An 18,317-nucleotide genomic window follows, 5' to 3' on the forward strand; every position below is an offset into this window, starting at 1 on the left:
GGTACCGCTTACCAGCGGGAAGGTAAACGGCGTTCCGTGTGCGGCTCTGGCTCGCCAGAGCAGCGATGTCACGCTGGCCACGTGACCCGGAAGTGTCCCCGGACAGCGCTGGCCCCCGGCCAATAAATGTGAGATGGGCGCACAAACCCCACAGTCTGTCAAGACTGGCCCATTCGGGCAGGGGTACCTTTACCTTTACCTTTACTATTGCATTGTCTTATTTCAATAGGTTTAGATCCAGGTTCTGCCCCAGTTATAGATGCCCCCCTTCAGAATCTGATGTATTAAAATATTTAAAACAAAAGGGCATGGCCCTTAAGACCATGAGCCTTCATAAAGCTGCAATCTCTTATTTCTGTAATTGTTTATGGCACCCTGATCCTTGCGATAACTTTCATGTATGGAAGTTATTTGTTGGTTGGCGTCGATCACATCCGTCTATCCCCGATTTGAGAAAGCCGGCGACCTTAGAAATTTTACAGCAGTTATGGGATATTTCCCCCAAGATTTGTTGGTCCAGCTTTGAGACAAAGCATTTTCGTGTGGCTTTCTCGCTGGCCTTCTTGGGGCGCTCAGGATTGGTGAGTGTGTGGAAGGCTTAGCATTTGCAGATTTAAGTTTTTTGGATCGCAATTTACAACTCAGGGTACGTGCGTCCAAGACTGATCAGCTGCGCAAGGGCACCTCTTTACTTTTGGCCCCTTCCTAGCAGCCTGGACTTTGCCCTGTGGCCGAAACACATAAATTTATGAGAGTCTGCCCTGAGGGGCCAGGCTAGTTCATTGTTCATGCATCCGGCCGCCCTTTGACTCATCACCAGTTCTCAGGAGTGCTGTGTAAAGCCATTTTGGCATATGGAAGCAATCCGGCTTGGTTTGCCAGTCATTCTTTTTGCATTGGTGCTGCAACTTCAGCAGCAGTGAGTGGTCTGTCCCATGAGCGTATTATGGAGATGGGGCGATGGTGTTCTGCGGGATATAAAGGGTACATTCGACTAGGTCAGTGAACTGTGACTAATTCTGTTTAATTATGTTTTCTACAGGTGCAACAACCAAGAGGGTTTGGATTTTCTTCCACAGTATTGTGCATTGGGCAGCTGCTCATTTGGGCGAACACTTGGGACTACAGCCAGAGATTCACATAACCTGGTTTGGCCAGGTTATGTCAGGAATTTGCGTTGCGAGGTCTTCCTGACGCTGTGCTGTTTCACTTGGGAGAGACTGGCCTGGTGGTGCGGAAGGACTTTGTGCTGATAAAATCAGCAATTGCAGATTTGGAACAACTTCACGCCGTGCATCCTTATATCCCCTTGTCTGAACTCCTTTCGCATTTTCACTGGCGTGGTGCGTTCAAACCTTCCAGACTGAACTATGCCGTGAGAAAGATTAACGGGGCCATCCGTGTAGCGATTTTGCATCTCAAAGGTGGCGTGCCGAAGCACCTCGAAATTGAAGTTAGAAGGCCTGATCTTTTCAGACATGATGGCATGCATCTTCCCAACCCTGTGAGTGAGCTCATGTTGTGCGACATCAGGCATGGCCTGATGGAGTGGCTGGAGGTAAGTTGACTGCTTTTCCAGGTGTAGGTGGTCTTGGTGACAAGACTGCGAGTTCATGGTCTCGGGTGGCTGTTATGGCCTTGAGTAGAATCCTTTAGTTTTTTCCTTCCCTATATGGGGGTGGGGTGGGGTTTGAAGTGGTGATTCACCCTCCTGCGGTGGCGAATCCAGGGTCCCCCTCTTAAAGGTGTCCCCCTCTTATGGGTGTCACTGGCCATACACTGAAAGGTCATCCGTGAACTACCCTGCGTGTGGGGATATGGACTTGGCTGCCTGATACACTTACGTCTTGCAGAGCACCCCCATATCCCATTTACCCTGATGAGCCCCAGTTCCCCCTGGCTGGGGGGCTGGGAGGGATACATGCCCAAGGCCTAAACCAAGTTCTTCCTACATTCAGAAGTTTAATAAAGTTGTGGCCTAATTTTAATTCCATATAACGTTGTCAGAGTCTTTATTCCTCCCATATGATCCCTGGGGGCTGGGGCTGTTGCCGCCTGGTCACGCCATTACATACTTTTTTTAAAAAAGGAAAACAAAAAACAAGAAAACCCTCATGCATCCAAACATTATTGGTGTAAAAAAACTATAGAAAACAACTTTCACCAGGCTGTCATGGAACAAGCACTGACTGGAAATGAAGCAGTACGCCCGCCCCAAAGCTTTTGTAGGGAGAAACAGTATTGAAATCAGATCGCTCATAGATGCCCCAGTACAAGCATGAGCACAAATTCACTATGAAAAGGATGTCTGGAAGTGATCAAGGATTCACGGCCATCTCTAAAGTCATTTCTTAACTCATAGGCTATGCCTGTCTTAGACTGGCTTGTAACCGATGTTTAACAGAATAACTCTAATGATAACTTATGGGCCAGGGTAGCAGAAAAGATTTATTGGAAAATCCACTGCCACATGCATTGTAATGCCCAGGGCTGGCAGAGATCTGTGCTGTTCTGGAGGGCATTTTGGTAGGCATTGCTTCCTGTTACGCTGCTATCGCTTATAGGGACACAGCTGGCGCTGTGGTCTAAACCACTGAACCTCTTGGGCTTGCTGATCAGAAGGTAGGCAGTTCGAAACCCAGTGACATGATGAGCTCCCATTGCTCTGTCCCAGCTCCTGACAACCTAGCAGTTCGAAAGCACACCAGTGCAAGTAGATATATAGGTATTGCTGCAGTGGGAAGATAAACAGAATTTCCGTGTGCTCTGGCTTCCTTCACAGTGTCCCATTGCGCCAGAAGCAGTTTAGTCATGCTGGTCACATAACCCGGAAAGCTGTCTGTGGACACACGCTGGCTCCTTCGGCCTGAAAAGCGAGATGAGCGCTATACCCCATAGTCACCTTTGACTGGACTTAACCATCCAGGGGTCCTTTACCTTTACCATTTTACTGCTTTAGGTAACATTTTTAAAATACATCAAGTCCAAACTTCTAAGACGAAAATTAGCTGATCTCCCCCACCCTGATCTTCAGGATAATTATAGTCAAGTTTCTAGATGTAGGCAGAAATATGTTTGACATGTATGTACGGTGTTAATCCACTTTCCAATTAATAAGCTTTTTCAAAAAAGAAGAAAAAATCCTGCATAGGAAAGACTTCAATTCCATTTATGCAATGTCAAGTGCCATTTATGGAGCTTGCATAGAAAAGGGGTCATCTGAATGATATTCCTTATCAGAAAGCATAATAAAAAAGACTACCGTAATCACCTGACAACTTTCCCTCCCCCAGTTGCAGAAGGAATGGGAGAATAATAGATAATTTTACTGGATCTAACTCTCCAGCCAAGCTAATAAGTATTTGAGGCTAATTTGGCAAGCTTTTATCAGAATATCTAATTATGCTGCCAGATAGTGATTCTTAATACAATGGATTATATAGCTCATATTAGCATGCATATCAATTACAAAATAGGGTTTGGGGAGGTTGTAAAAGAAGGACGACATGGAGAGAAACAGATAATTCACAAATCGAACTCCTTGCTTAAGAAAGGGCATTTCATATTTATTTTATTTATTGAATTTATAAACTGAACTATACCCGGAGGTCTCAGGGCAGTTCACAGAATAAAATCAAAATATAAAACCACAAAATACATAAAACAACAACCAAACCAATACCCCCCCCAAAAAAGAACACATTTTAAAAGGGCATAGGATGTCAATCAAATCAAAGGCTTGGTTAAAAAGGAACTTTTTTGCCTGGCACCTAAAGGTGTATAATGAAGGCGCCAGGCGAACTTTCCTGGGGAGAGCATTCCACAGACGGGGAGCCACTGCAGAGAAGGACTGTTCTTGTGTTGCCACCCTCCAGACCTCTTGTGGAGGAGGCACACGAAGGAGGGCCACAGAAGGTGATCTCAGGGTCCGGGTAGGTTCATAATGGAAAGAGGCAGTCCTTGAGGTATTGCGGTCCTGAGCCATTTAAGGCTTGATAGGTCAAAACCAGCACTTTGAATTGGGCCCAGAAACTAAGTGGTAGCCAGTGCAGTCAGACCAGGATTGCTCTAATATGCTCAAACCTCTGGTCAGCAAGCTGACCACTGAATTCTGCACCAGCTGAAATTTCCGAACCATCTTCAGAGGTAGCCCTATATATAATGCATTACAGTAATCTAACCAGAGCATAGACAACAGTAGTTAGGCTATTCGTGTCCAGATAGGGGTGTAACTGAGCCACCAGCCGAAGCTGATAGAAGGCACTCCGGGCCACTGAGATCACCTGATCCAGGAGTACCCTCAAGCTATGGACCTGTTCCTTCAGAGAAAGTGTAACCCTATCAAGACCAGGCGATCTCCTACCCATCCGGTCTAAGGAACCACCCACTAACAGCCTCTGTCTTATCTGGATTAAGCTTCAGTTTGTTGGCTGTCATCGAGTCCATTATTGAGGCAAGACACTCGTCCAGCACTTCCACTTCCTCACCTGCAGACGTAAAGGAGAAATAGAGCTGAGTGTTATCAGCATACTGCGGACAACATATTCCAAACCCCCAGATAACCCCACCCAGCAGTTTCATGTAGATGTTAAACAACATAGGGAATCGGATTGAGTCCTGCGGAACCCCACATTGAAGGTTCCACAGGGCTGAAAAGCATTCCCCAAGCAACACCTTCTGGGAACAACCATCCAAGTAGGACCAGAAGCACTGCAAAGTGGTGCCACTCACCCCTGGCTTGGACAGTTGCTCTAGGAGACCATGGTTGATGGTCTCTAAAGCTGCTGGGAGGTGGAGGAGAATTAACAGGGACATGTTTCCCTTGTCTCTCTTTTCTCGTCTCTCATTTCATATGCCTTAGGAGGTGTGGAGGGGAAGTAAAATTCTCACCATCACCCCATTGGCTCTTACACTCCCTCCCCTTTTTTGTTTTTACCATGAAGTAGACATTTATGTTGTTGTACTGTTGCTGGTTTTACACACACATGCACACACACACACACTTGACTTAAAAGATGCTGATCAACTTTTGCCCTCCAGCTCATTGTATGTTAGTTGTGAGGAAGTCCCAGTGGGAAAGGAGATGGCACTGGTAGTTTTTATCGATACCAATAAACTACAGGATGTGTAGGGTCACCTCAAAGGTTGCACTTAATAAGATGAATTTTGCACTGAAGTAACGCTATACTCCTGTGCATGATGTAATTCTTAAACCTTTCTATATATTAAGACTATATATCTCAGTATGGATTATTTGGTAGTGAAATATTAATAGAGCACTTTACCTCTATTGATATCCCCACCTGATTCCTTATGAGCTGCACTTCCATCTTGCAATGTCTCCAGATTACATTGGTTCTATAAACCTCCTTACTGCAAAATGGCAATATGAACCCCTGCTTCCAGGCTAACAATAATTACAGTGCTGGCAAATCTGTCCTGCCGTTTACACTGTGAGTATAGTTCTTTCCCCCTTCATATTTTGGAAATGCAACTTGCGAGTAGGGTAAAGCCTTCAATAATGCAATCAATTTATAGATAGATTAGCGAGGTATGTTTCCCATTCACAAAGCAGTAGCCTTATCAGATACCTTATCAAAATAGACTCTGCTTATGTTCTCGGGCTGTCGGTTGTATGAAACATATCTTACCACACTGTGGGCTCCATAAAGCCAGGGATCAAGTCATTAAGCCCTTATTTACCTGGAAATTCTGAAACCTCCTATCTCAAGTATCTTCTCGAAGATAAGACAAATGATATTGCCCTGGCCATGGCAAACATTCTCTCAGATGTAATAAGAATTAGAAATCAACATGCGCTGGATAAAGCAGGGGTTAGCAACCTTTTTCAGCCGTGGGCCGGTCCACCATCCCTCAGACCATGTGGTGGGCCAGACACACACACACACACACACACACACACACACACACTCTCTCTCTCTCTATATATATATATATATGGGGGGAATGAACAAATTCCTATGCCCCACAAATAACCCAGAGATGCATTTTAAATAAAAGGACACATTCTACTCATGTAAAAACATGCTGAATCCAGGACCATCCGTGGGCCGGATTGAGAAGGTGATTGGGCCGCATCCGACCCATGGACCTTAGGCTGCCTACCCCTGGGATAAAGCATAGTGATTGCCTTGGATTATTTTCCCTGTATTCCTGCTGTAGTTTGCTTTCGAAACTGTTTTTTGTGGATCTTTGGACCATAATAAAGAATGTGTGTGTAGCAGCACAGATCCCTGCTTTTTTCCTGCAATTTTCTGGGTTAAGGGGGTTGCAAACAGAATTCTTCTGGAATCAAATAACCTAGAAATGAGTGCTGAGCAGGCACTAAGTTCCATTAGTTTTCTTGAAGTGGCTTTTATGTCATGTGAAAGCTCGAGTATAATGTGGAAATTAACAGTCAGGGAAATGTCAGAGAAATGGTGCCTTGATCTTTGCAGACTATTCTGTGCCAAAGGAGCTGCGACAGAAGCAGCAGGTGTAAACCACTAGTTTGGAGCACATTTAATCGTGAATGTTTGGTATTTCTTGAAGCCCTTTGTTAATATTGCGCAACCGATGATAGCATGGGAAGCAAGACTTCACATGCTCATTGAAAATATAATGATGTCCCCCTGGAAAACAGTTTGTAAAGTGGTACCTCGGGTTAAGTACTTAATTCGTTCCGGAGGTCCGTTCTTAGCCTGAAACTGTTCTTAACCTGAAGCACCACTTTAGCTAATGGGGCCTCCTGCTGCCGCTGCGCCGCCAAAGCACGATTTCTGTTCTTATCCTGAAGCAAAGTTCTTAACCCGAGGTACTGTAGCACCCTGCTTGTGGTTAACGCTTAGCTGGAATGAAATATTCAACGCAGCAATAGAGAAATTAAAATAATAATTTATTTGTCAGACAAATAAATGATAGGCACAGTGGTAAGGTAAAGGTAAAGGTACCCCTGCCCGAACGGGCCAGTCTTGCCAGACTCTGGGGTTTGTGCGCCCATCTCACATCTATTGGCCGGGGGCCAGCGCTGTCTGGAGACACTTCCGGGTCACGTGGCCAGCGTGACAACGCTGCTCTGGCGAGCCAGAGCCGCACACGGAACGCCGTTTACCTTCCCGCTGGTAAGCGGTACCTATTTATCTACTTGCCCCCGGGGGTGCTTTCGAACTGCTAGGTTGGCAGGCGCTGGGACCGAGCAGCGGGAGCGCACCCCGCCGCGGGGATTCGAACCGCCGACCTTTCGATCGGCAAGCCCTAGGCGCTGAGGCTTTAGCCCACAGCGCCACCCGCGTCCCTTTAGGCACAGTGGTATATGGTTACTAAAGCTCTGCCCACTCCAGCCCTGATGGCCAGCACTTATATTTCCTCAGCCCAGCCCCCTTGCTCCTCCTTTGGCTGCCTCTGTCCAATCAGCCTGGTTGAAATTCCTATTGGCTGTTTGCTAGAACCAATCATAAAAGATACACCCATTTCCTATTACCTTTTATGGGAGACAAAGAGCTACATTTCCTTCTATCCATAAATGGCAGACAAGTAGCCATATATCTTACATTTGCCTCGACAAGGCACCTTAATTACCAGATCACCTTTTGCCCCTGTTGCCCCTGCATTCCAAAACAAATGGCTCATGGTATTAAATTCTATCTAAACAGAGATCTTGGGTTCACATTCTCACACACCATCAATGAAATAAGAATCTAACATAAGAATCTAACATTTCTTACTTTCTAAATCCTTTGCATAATTACATTAAGCCAATAAATCTCATACATAACATAGATAGCTTTTTAGAAGAAAAGGCCTTTGCAAAGTAAAAAAAGGAACTCAGTAAAAAAAACAGCTTCAAAGAAGCCTCTTCAGTTTACACCCTCCTTTCCCAGCCAGCTGCTTTTCCCATTAGCCCTTCCCAAAATTTATTGCCCTTTAACTTTCTCAGGATACCTTAAACCTTGGGAAAATATGGCTAGAATCTGATGGGAGGCACATGGTATTATTTTCTGTTAAACAATAAATCTTACTATTTACCAACTCTTAATTAGTGTTTTTGCAGCTTGATTGTATTCTGTAATATGTAGGGTCAGTATAACCTTTGCTCCCAGCCTGTAATTCCCTTTTACAACTTTGAGAAACATGTCTCCTGCTACTGCTATAAATCAGGGGGGCCCTTGTCCAGGAGAGCAGGAAGATAAACAACTGCCAGAGTACTTAGCCAGCTGCTTTCTGCCTGGCATGAAACATACAAACATTTGCAAATGTATCTTTAAGCTCATTTTAAAATACAGGCCTTGATCAGATGCCTCAGTACTATTTCTGGGTTAGCGGAGTCTGTAACCTAAAGTGTATGTAACCTGAAGCGTATGTAACCCGAGGTACCACTGTACACGGGCAACCAGACTGAAGAGCACGTAGTTGGTCTTTCTATTTTGCAAATGTCAGTCTCGAACACAAACTAACAAGCTTCATACATGGAGGAAAAATATAAGAACATCACACTTAGAACACAGTTCAGAAAATCAAAGCACTCTCTCACACATGTTCATGTTAACACATAGTCTTCATGGATATACTTATCTGGGTAAAGGTAAGGTAAAGGACCCCTGGATGGTTAAGTCCCGTCAAAGGGGACTATGGGGTTGTGGCACTCATCTCACTTTCAGCCCAAGGGAGCTGGCATTTGTCCACAGACAGCTTTCCGGGTCATGTGGCCAGCATGACTAAACCGTTTCTGGCACAACAGGACAACATGATGGAAGCCAGAGCACATGGAAATGCTGTTTACCTTCCCTCCACAGTGTTACCTATTTATCTACTTGCACTGGTGTGCTTTTGAACTGCTAGGTTGGCAGGAGCTGGGACAGAGCAATGGGAGCTCACCTCATCATGGGGATTCGAAGCGCCGACCTTCCAAATGGAAAGCCCAAGAGGCTCAGTGGTTTAGACCACAGCACCACCCATATCTTATCTGGGGTAGGTGATTTGACTGTCCTCTGGGGGGTTTTCTACCACAATTATGACATCTCTACCTCCACATTGTTATTCCAGCCCGCGTTCTTTTGGCAAATGTATTGAGTCTTAAACATCACCCCTCCCCTTTATCCCTGGGGAACAATTTGTTCCAAACTGGATGTTCTCAGCTCCTGTCAGTTTACAAGTTGCTCTGCCACCATTTCTTTAAGCGCCAATGATATGGTTCCATCCTGATTTGGGTGAAGCCTGTCCCTTTTGTACAAGCCTGACTTGTTCCAAAACATTTCCACATTTCCCAGTTCCTAACAATTCAGTTCCCCTGCTCCCATTTTATTTTTGTGGTTAAACAAAAGAGCTGCTCACATGTTGATAAAAGCGGTGTGGGTGCCAGCACAAAATGGCTGAATAAATGCGTCCTTGAATTTTGCTGTCTGAACGCCAAAGATGTGACACCAGGAATTCAAAGGCAATGAGGCCACCTTTTCTATCTTCTCTCGTAAACAGCAGAGAAAACTTGGCTCTTTGCCTTTCGAGCCCTAATACAATACCAAAGTCTAATGTGTACGTGCTAAATAATTCAGTAAACATATTAGTGTTGAAGGGAGCTGCTTTTTTCCTCTTCTCTTTTTTGCAAACGGACTTGTGTTCTCTTTGTAATGCTTTTGGCACACCATCTGCTCTCGCGGCGCAAACCCAGATGAATGCGCAAACACTTAACGGCATGCCATGAACATGCCTCCTTCCCATTCAGTTGAAAAACATCACAGTTGGGACATTTAATAGCAGGCCATCTACTGTGTTTGCACATCCTTAAATAGAAATATTAGAGCAACCAAAATTTAATTTCTGCGCCCGTCATTTGTTACTGTAATTACTGTGGAATACAATTAGGTGCTTTCGGATCTTTCAGTGTTAATTAAAAAGCTAATAATTTGAAATGCTATAAATATTGGTGAAGGGGGGCTAATGTAGCACACAATTAATCCTTTGTCACTTACTTTTAATTGGTAGACTGCCTTTCACTCTTGACTCCATGGCAAGAGCATTGGTTGCTTCGCTTCCTGTTGCTGCTTTTGGAAGGAGTTTCCATCTCTGCTCAAGCTATATACTCCTCATTGGTTTATCTGAAATGAATCAAACTTACGGAAGGGCTGTAGCTTAGTGGTGGAGTTCATAGCTCACATGCAGAAGGAGCCAAGTGCAGTTTTAGAATCCTGCAATCATAAAATTGTAGAGTTGAAAGGGACCCTGAGATTCATCTAGTCCAACCCCTTGCAATGCAGGGATATGCAGCTGTCCCATATGGGGATTGAACCTGCAACCTTGGTATTATTAGCACTACACTCTAAGCAGCTGAGCTAGCCAGGCTCAGCATCTTCTGGTAGGGCTGGGAAATAAACCACTGAGCCTTGGGCTTGCCGATCAGAAGGTCGGCGGTTCGAATCCCCGTGACGGAGTGAGCTCCTGTTGCTCAGTCCCAGCTCCTGCCAACCTAGCAGTTCGATAGCATGTCAAAGTGTAAGTAGATAAATAGATACCGCTCCAGCGGGAAGGTAAATAGCATTTCTGTGCACTGCTCTGGTTTCACCAGAAGCGGCTTAGTCATGCTGGCCACATGACCCAGAAAAAACTTTCTGTGGACAAACGCCGGCTCCCTCGACCAGTAAAGCGAGATGAGCGCCGCAATCCCAGAGTTGTTCACAAATGGACTTAATGGTCAGGGGTCCCTTTACCTTTTTAAAACCCTGGAGAACCAGTGTCAGTCTCCGTAGGTCAGATATAACAGCTGCGCTCTCCCAAAGTTGTTGGGCATTGCCATTCAAATGAGGTGTGTGTGCCATGGCATGGGATCGCTTATGCTCAACTTTGGAGTGATCTTAAGCCTGCAGTTACTGCAGCTTCAGTTGAAGTACCCAATGCTGGAATAGAGGCTGTTTCGTGGGGTCACTTTCACCTTACACAGTCAGCTGATGTCAGGAATCATTTGTGCCAATTTTATTTTCAAACGCTGCTGCTTTGATGCTGTTTTGCAGTGTTGTGCACATGTATGCAAACTGCATCTGTTGCTGTTTTAAAAAGGAAACCAAGACCTGAGTTTTGTTTTGTGTCCATTGTTTTTATTACTGCTTTAGGTCTTGCAGTGGCAGCAGAGCACATAAATGCTTGAAATTGGGGAGGTGGGGGGAGGTGTCTTAGAAACCAGAAGAACTGTTTTTGCACAAATGACCTCAAACTCTCCAGTATCCTTCCTTCAATGTCTTAGAGGGCATTCAGAAACATTCCAATAATCATACCATACTATAGACATACTATTTATACTTCACTTTTCAGACGAGACACCAGCTTAGATGCTGATAAATCAAGGGACTTTTTATATAAGGCAACAGGGATCTGGATATGATCCAGGAAATGTACGCAATCAAGGTTCAGCTATAACATTTATTGCATTTGCCGTTTAAGCATCACTTAACGGATCAGCACAAATTGGTCCAAGCAAATAAATCAATGCCTCTATGGGAATTGTGAAATTACAGGGTGTTTTCCAAAAGAAAGCACAGAACAGCTTCCTTATATGCCATTTCAAATCAGAGCAGCTTTACCTTTAAGGAAAACCATCAATTTCTCTTGGTGTTTGAGCTGGGGAGGGGGGGGGGAGGGAGAGAGTTGTTTGATGAGCCTCCTAAAAGATGCTCCAAGGAAACATCCGTTTCCAGCGTCCCTTCAAATTATTTAAAGTTTGTCGAGCTCAGATTGTTGTTTGAAGGCTACATTGTGAGTAATGGGTTTCTGCTGCTATTTACACATTGGGGTAAAGGCAAAACAGCCATTAGGCTCTGCGTTTTATTGCACTGCATTATGTATGAGATGGTTTTGCAAGCAGGTACACACAAGGGGCGGGGAGAAGAAACACAGGAAAGCAATTTCTTTTATTGTCCAATATACAAGAGTTAGGAATAATCTAGGGAACATTCAAATGCCCCTGTTTGTGGGCCCTCCAAGCTGCCGTGATGAAATGAGTTATTTACTACACTGTTATGAGAACGTACATTAACGCTACAGTGCAGTCACCAATCTTTCCACAGGGCTAGTTTATAACCACTCTGTTTATAATGCGGGGTAACCAAGCGGCTTTCCTTAGTAAATTATGACCTTTATACAAGTGCAGGAAACACTAAGAACCTCTCAACTCCTGTTCATAAGGATCATGAGGAGGGAACATCATGCACTTTGGAAATAGATTCCCCAGCCAAATCCACAAATCCTGGTGTGTGCTGCAGCAGAACCCCTTATATTAGTGTGTTGCAGAGAACTACTTATAGGCTTCCTATAGTTATCTGGTTAGCCATTGTGAGAAAGCTTTACTCTATGGGCCATCAGGGCTCTTATGTTCTTAATAGAGTGTTGGTCTTCAGCTTGGAAGGTCTTGATACAGATCCCTGCTCAGGGTCAATAGGCTAGTTGTTAAGTATAATTGGTTTAATTCATACTGAAATGAAGATTTAACGGAAGATTCCACTGAAGCTAAAGAACAGCAAGGAGAGCTCTCTCTGAGTTTTATCTGTTTGATAATTAACAGATGGCTGTTCTCTAGCAGCTAACATGTGAGTGTTTAACCTTAGATCATGTGAGAAGTAATGAATTGCAAATTCGCCATCCTGGAAAGGTGGCGGCTAGTTTGTTCCCAAACTCCCTGGAAGGAGGATGTAAATGAAGCTCTCCAGGAAAACAGATCCAATCTAAAGGGGTTGGGATGGAGCCAATGGAGCCAGAGAGAGAGAGAGCACTATGTTTGTCATTACAGGTTTATTTTCTTTCTAAGATACTGAGCCTTGCTGGACAGCACAAGGCATTGCATGGATATTTTGGATGTATCGTTGATGCTTTTGTTCTGTTTTTTGAAGAAAGTTCTGAAAGTAAACTTTGAATAATATCTAATGGGTCTGGACAACGCTTCATTTCCAATTTTTAAGCCTCCAGCTGCTTTGAACTCAGGAGGACTAGAGGTGGGTGCATAAGTGGAATCTGTGCTACAATCTGCTGATCAGTGCCCCGTACATGGCCCCAAATTTCTAAACGCATGCCTGAGAGAGAACAATTTCACCATCAGGAAGCTGGCGATCCTTCCTCCAAACGCCAGGTGCTGGAGTGGCAGGGGCTTTGCCCTGTGCCAAGCAGAGCCGGAGTTCCTTCCTCTGTGTGCCAGGTGCTGGAGAAGGAGGAAACTTCACCCCATGCCTCACAGGGCCAGGGTCGGCAGCTCTACGGTACCCTGCCATGCAGTGCCCTGACTGATGCACTCCACCCAGAGTAGTGCCGCCCTCTTGGCCTCAACAGGAAGAGGCAGGAGGTGCGCACAGTGACGCCAATTGTCTCAGTGGCTGGCAACTGCCTTCTTCCTCCCTGCCTTCTTTTATAATATACCACCATACTGCGAAGTTTAGCCAGCGGTATATTACAATGTTGGAAAAGAGATATCGCCCAGCTCTGCCATCCATGGGCCTGTGACCTCCAGAAAAGACTGTTGCCCTCAGGACAGAAATGTTCTTCACCCCTACAGTACGTTAATAGGGTTTTTTTGGGGGGTTGCTTTCTTTTTTGAGCCACCCAGAGGACTCTGGTTAGGAAGTGCCTATATACGCCGGTGGCGCTGTGGTCTAAACCACTAAGCCTCTTGGGCTTGCCTCTCAGAAGGTCAGTGGTTCGAATCCCCCTGACAGGTTGAGCTCCCATTGCTCTGTCCCAGCTCCTGCCAACCTAGCAGTTCGAAAGCACGCCAGTGCAAGTAGATAAATAGGTACCACTGCAGTGGGAAGATAAACAGCATTTCCATGCGCTCTGGTTTCCGTCACGGTGTTCCGTTGCACCAGAAGCAGTTAAGTCATGCTGACCACATGACCTGGAAAGCTTTCTGTGGGAAAACGCTGGCTCCCTCGGTCTGAAAAGCAAGATGAGCGCTGAACCCCATAGGCGTCTTTGACGGGACTTAACCATCCAGGGGTCCTTTACCTATACAAACCCAGGAACTAAATAAGTAAATAAGTTGTCTCTAATTGTCAGCTGCATTGCAGACTTTCAAGCAGGGAACATTTCTAGACCTACCAGGAGATGCTTGTGATTTAACCTGGGACCTTTTGCATTCAAGGTTTGCGCTCCAACACTGACCTTCCATCTTCTTATTTCCTGGAGCCACTAGAGGGTTAAGCAATCCCAGTCAAGGCCCAACTGGCCACGGTTTGTATATTTCAGAAATAAATAAAAACTAGGCGGCACTCATGCAGGCGAGGGCTCTCTGGATAAAACTTCCCATGAAAAGCTGTGCAGCTAAAGGAATTTATCAATTTTAAATAGCGTTTGAATTACATACCGAGGCTTGAGGATTAATGATAGCCCTTTCCATTTTTTATCCAGACTTGGAAGCACTGCATGTGTTGTTCACGGAAGCATTAAAATCAATCACTGAGACTCAAGATTAGCATTTAATTGGGAGGCAACTTTGTCCTTGTTCCTAGCAGGAGGAGTACTGGAGAGAGAAGATAATTCTTAAAAAGAAAAGAAAAAAGGTTTCCAAAAAATGAAGAAAAAGGGGTGGGGGTGGGATTCTGAAAGCTCTTCAAACTTTCAGCCTCTAAAAAATAATAATGGGTTCATCTTTTACAGATAGTGGGGGGCAGTAAGACCTAATGCATGGGAGAGAAATTTGGTTTGATCCTGCCTTCTACCAACCTTTTCCAGTCTGGAGCCCTCAAGATACTTTGAACTACAACTCTTACCATCCCTGATCACTGGGCAAGGTGGACAGGGTTGATGGGAGTTGTAGTTCAAAGCATCTGGAGGGACCCAGTCAGGACAAGGTTGGTAGAAGGCAGGGTCAAACCAAACAGGAAAAGTCCTGTTCTGTTCTGCATTGGTCAAACCACAGCTAGATTACTGTGTCCAGTTCTGGGTGCCACAATATAAGAAGGATGTTGACAAGCTGGAATGTGTGTTGAGGAGGGTGACCAAGATGAGAAAGGGTCTGGAAACCAAGCCTTATGAGGAACACTTGAAGGTGTTGGATATGTTTAGCTTGGAAAAGAGGAGATATGATTTGTTGTCGTTTAGTCATGTCTGACTCTTCGTGACCCCATGGACCAGAGCACGCCAGGCACTCCTGTCTTCCACTGCCTCCCGCAGTTTGGTCAAACTCATGCTGGTAGCTTCGAGAACACTGTCCAACCATCTCGTCCTCTGTCGTCCCCTTCTCCTTGTGCCCTCCATCTTTCCCAACATCGGGGTCTTTTCCAGGGAGTCTTCTCTTCTCATGAGGTGGCAAAAGTATTGGAGTCTCAGCTTCAGGATCTGTCCTTCCAGTGAGCACTCAGGGCTGATTTCCTTCAGAATGGATAGGTTTGGTCTTCTTGCAGTCCATGGGACTCTCAAGAGTCTCCTCTAGTACCATAATTCAAAAGGAGATATGATAGCCATCTTCAAATATCTCAAGGGCTGTCACATGGAGGATGGAGCAAGCTTGTTTCCTCCTGTTCCGGAGGGTCAGATCCAAACCAGTGGCTTCAAGAAAGGAGATTCCAACTAAACATCAGGAGGAACTTTCTGACACAAACAGACTCCTTCAGAAGATGGTGGTTTCTCCTTCATTGTAGGTTTTTAAGCAGCCACCTGTCAAGGATGCTTTAATTGAGATCCCTGCGTTTCAAGAAATTGAATTAGATGACCCTCAAGGTCCCTTCGAGCTCTACAATTTTATGATTATGTATTTTGATACGTTTGTCCCTTATTTTCTCATGTGCAGAAAATCATGTCTGTTTACTGCCACAATTAGATAGGAACTTGATGTACGAGCAACAAGATACTCCAGGGTGTGAGTTAGAGGGCAATTATTCACTCAGAGAGCATTGTTAGAATAAGGCTGAAAGCCGAATGCTGCTTAATGTGTCAGGTATAAATTATCGGGCTGTAGCTCACTGGCCTGGATGTTTTCACCAAGACTATAACAAAATAGCCCTATGCAAATTCCACAGAGAAAGCAAGAGCAGGACTGACCAGCCTCATGAGCCGGCACATACAATTAGTTCTTTTTTAAAACAGTAGGGTAGCCATTTTCTGCTCCCGCCCCCTGGCTTTGCACCCATGAACATCAGCCAACACAAAAGAAATTTAGCAGTGAAAGCTTTTGCCATCACTTATATCTAGGCCAGGAAAAGGCTTTTAGAAAGAAGCAGGGTTTGAGGGCAGGTAGCATGCTAAGTTCAGTTTGGGGTGACATGTGTACTGCACATTCTTGTCATATTTTAATTTGTGTTGTTCAATTTTAATTTTAAAATTTTCAGTTATATACATTTCAATAGTTTCACAGTCATTTTAACATTTCAAAACTCGACTTACTTCCTCCTCTTTCTGCGGTTCCTTAAATTTATACATATATCATTTCCTGCATATTCTAAATTAACTTATTCTTTTATTCATCTACTTTAATTATTTACCCTTATGGAACTGCGAGTTATTGCAACAATCCTGCCAATGTCCTTATCTGTTTACAATTTATTTGTACATATTCAATAAACTATTTCCATTTTTTTATAAAACGTTTGTTGCCTTGATTTCTTATTTTTTCGGTAAGTTTCACCATTTCTGCATATTCCATAAGTTTTTGTATCCATTCTTTCTTTGCTGGGACTTCTGCTTCTTTCCATTTTTGGACAAATAACATTCTTGCCGCTGTAGTCGCATACATGAATAAATTCATTGAATTCTTTTATTACTATTAGATTTTTATACTGGCCTTCATGCGAGGATCACAAGGTGGTTTACAGTATAAGCACACAAAAGTGCTTAACATAATAACAAACAAAACAGTAAGAATAGTGTTGTTTTGTTGTTTTTAAAAAATAGAGAATGAGAAATACAACCCATCTCTTAGTGAATTGTAATATAACCTTGTAGCAACCTTTTTTAAAAAAAGAACAACAACAACATTTTTCTGTGTATTTTCTCCCTGGTTTGGGGAGAGGGAGTGAATCCCTGAAAACTTTCCACATTGCAAAATTTCTGTGCAGTGTGTGTACACACACACACACACACACACACACACACACACACACACAGACATCTCCAGCAACACAACAACCTAAGAGTCCTATATTAGTAAGAAGAGAGGTCTGCCCTCTCTTTTATTGCAATGAGAATTTGAAACCAGCGACAGATGAGAATTCTGCGGTGTTTTGGGAAACTGCAAGCAATATATTCTTTTTCCCATTAGACATCAGTCTTCAAGATCAACTTTTCAGCCATGCAGGAGGAGACAAGTGAACTGAACAGCTGCTAGGCTTCAATGTAACCCAGTGCTCTACAAGCAGCCAATTTTAGGTTTTCCTTTGGAGAGATTACAATTGCTATTTAGAAAACCACTGGAATTTAACAATAGGCACCATAAGGGAGGCAGAAGAATTGGGGGGCATCGTTCTAATGTAGGAACAATCTTTGGAGTTCATTTTTTGGTCCCAAACCCCCAAAGTGTCCCTATTTTCCAGGGACATACCTGATTTAGTGAAGCCAGCCCAGTTTCTTATTCGATCCCGGAATGTCCCGCTTTCCTTAGGATGTCCCTATTTTCATTGGAGAAATTTTGGAGGCTATGGAGTTATCCAGCCCCAGAGCCATCTGAAGGCAATCCTGTATAGGGAAGGTTTTTTTAAAAAAATGTTTAATGTTTAATTATGTTTTTATATATGTTGGAAGCTGCCCAGAGTGGCTGGGGCAATCCAGTGAAATGTGTGGGGTATAAATTGTAAAATTATCATTGTGGAATGGGACATCCCTATTTTCATCAGAGAAATGTTGGAGGGTATGGATTGAGCCATCTGAAGGCAGCCCTGTATAGTGGTACCTTGGTTTTCGAACGTAATCTGTTCCAGAAGACTGTTCGACTTCCAAGATGTTCGAAAACTGAGGTACCACTGTATAAGGAAGTTTTTCAATGTTATGTTTAAATATGTTGGAAGCCACCCAGAGTGGCTGGGGCAGCCCAGTAAGATGGACACAGTATAAATAGTAAAATTACTACTACTACTACTACTACTACTACTGAATAAAAAGGTAAAGGGAACCCTGACCGTTAGGTCCAGTCACAAACGACTCTGGGGTTGCGGCGCTCATCTCGCTATACTGGCCGAGGGAGCTGGCGTACAGCTTCTGGGTCATGTGGCCAGCATGACTAAGCCACTTCTGGCGAACCAGAGCAGCGCACAGAAACACCATTTACTTTCCCGCTGGAGTGGTACCTATTTATCTACTTGCACTTTGACGGGCTTTCGAACTGCTAGGTTGGCAGGAGCAGGGACTGAGCAACGGCA

The sequence above is a fragment of the Podarcis vaucheri genome, assembly GCF_965113315.1.
Source record: "Podarcis vaucheri genome assembly, chromosome: 2".
In the NCBI taxonomy this organism is placed as follows: Eukaryota; Metazoa; Chordata; class Lepidosauria; order Squamata; family Lacertidae; genus Podarcis; species Podarcis vaucheri.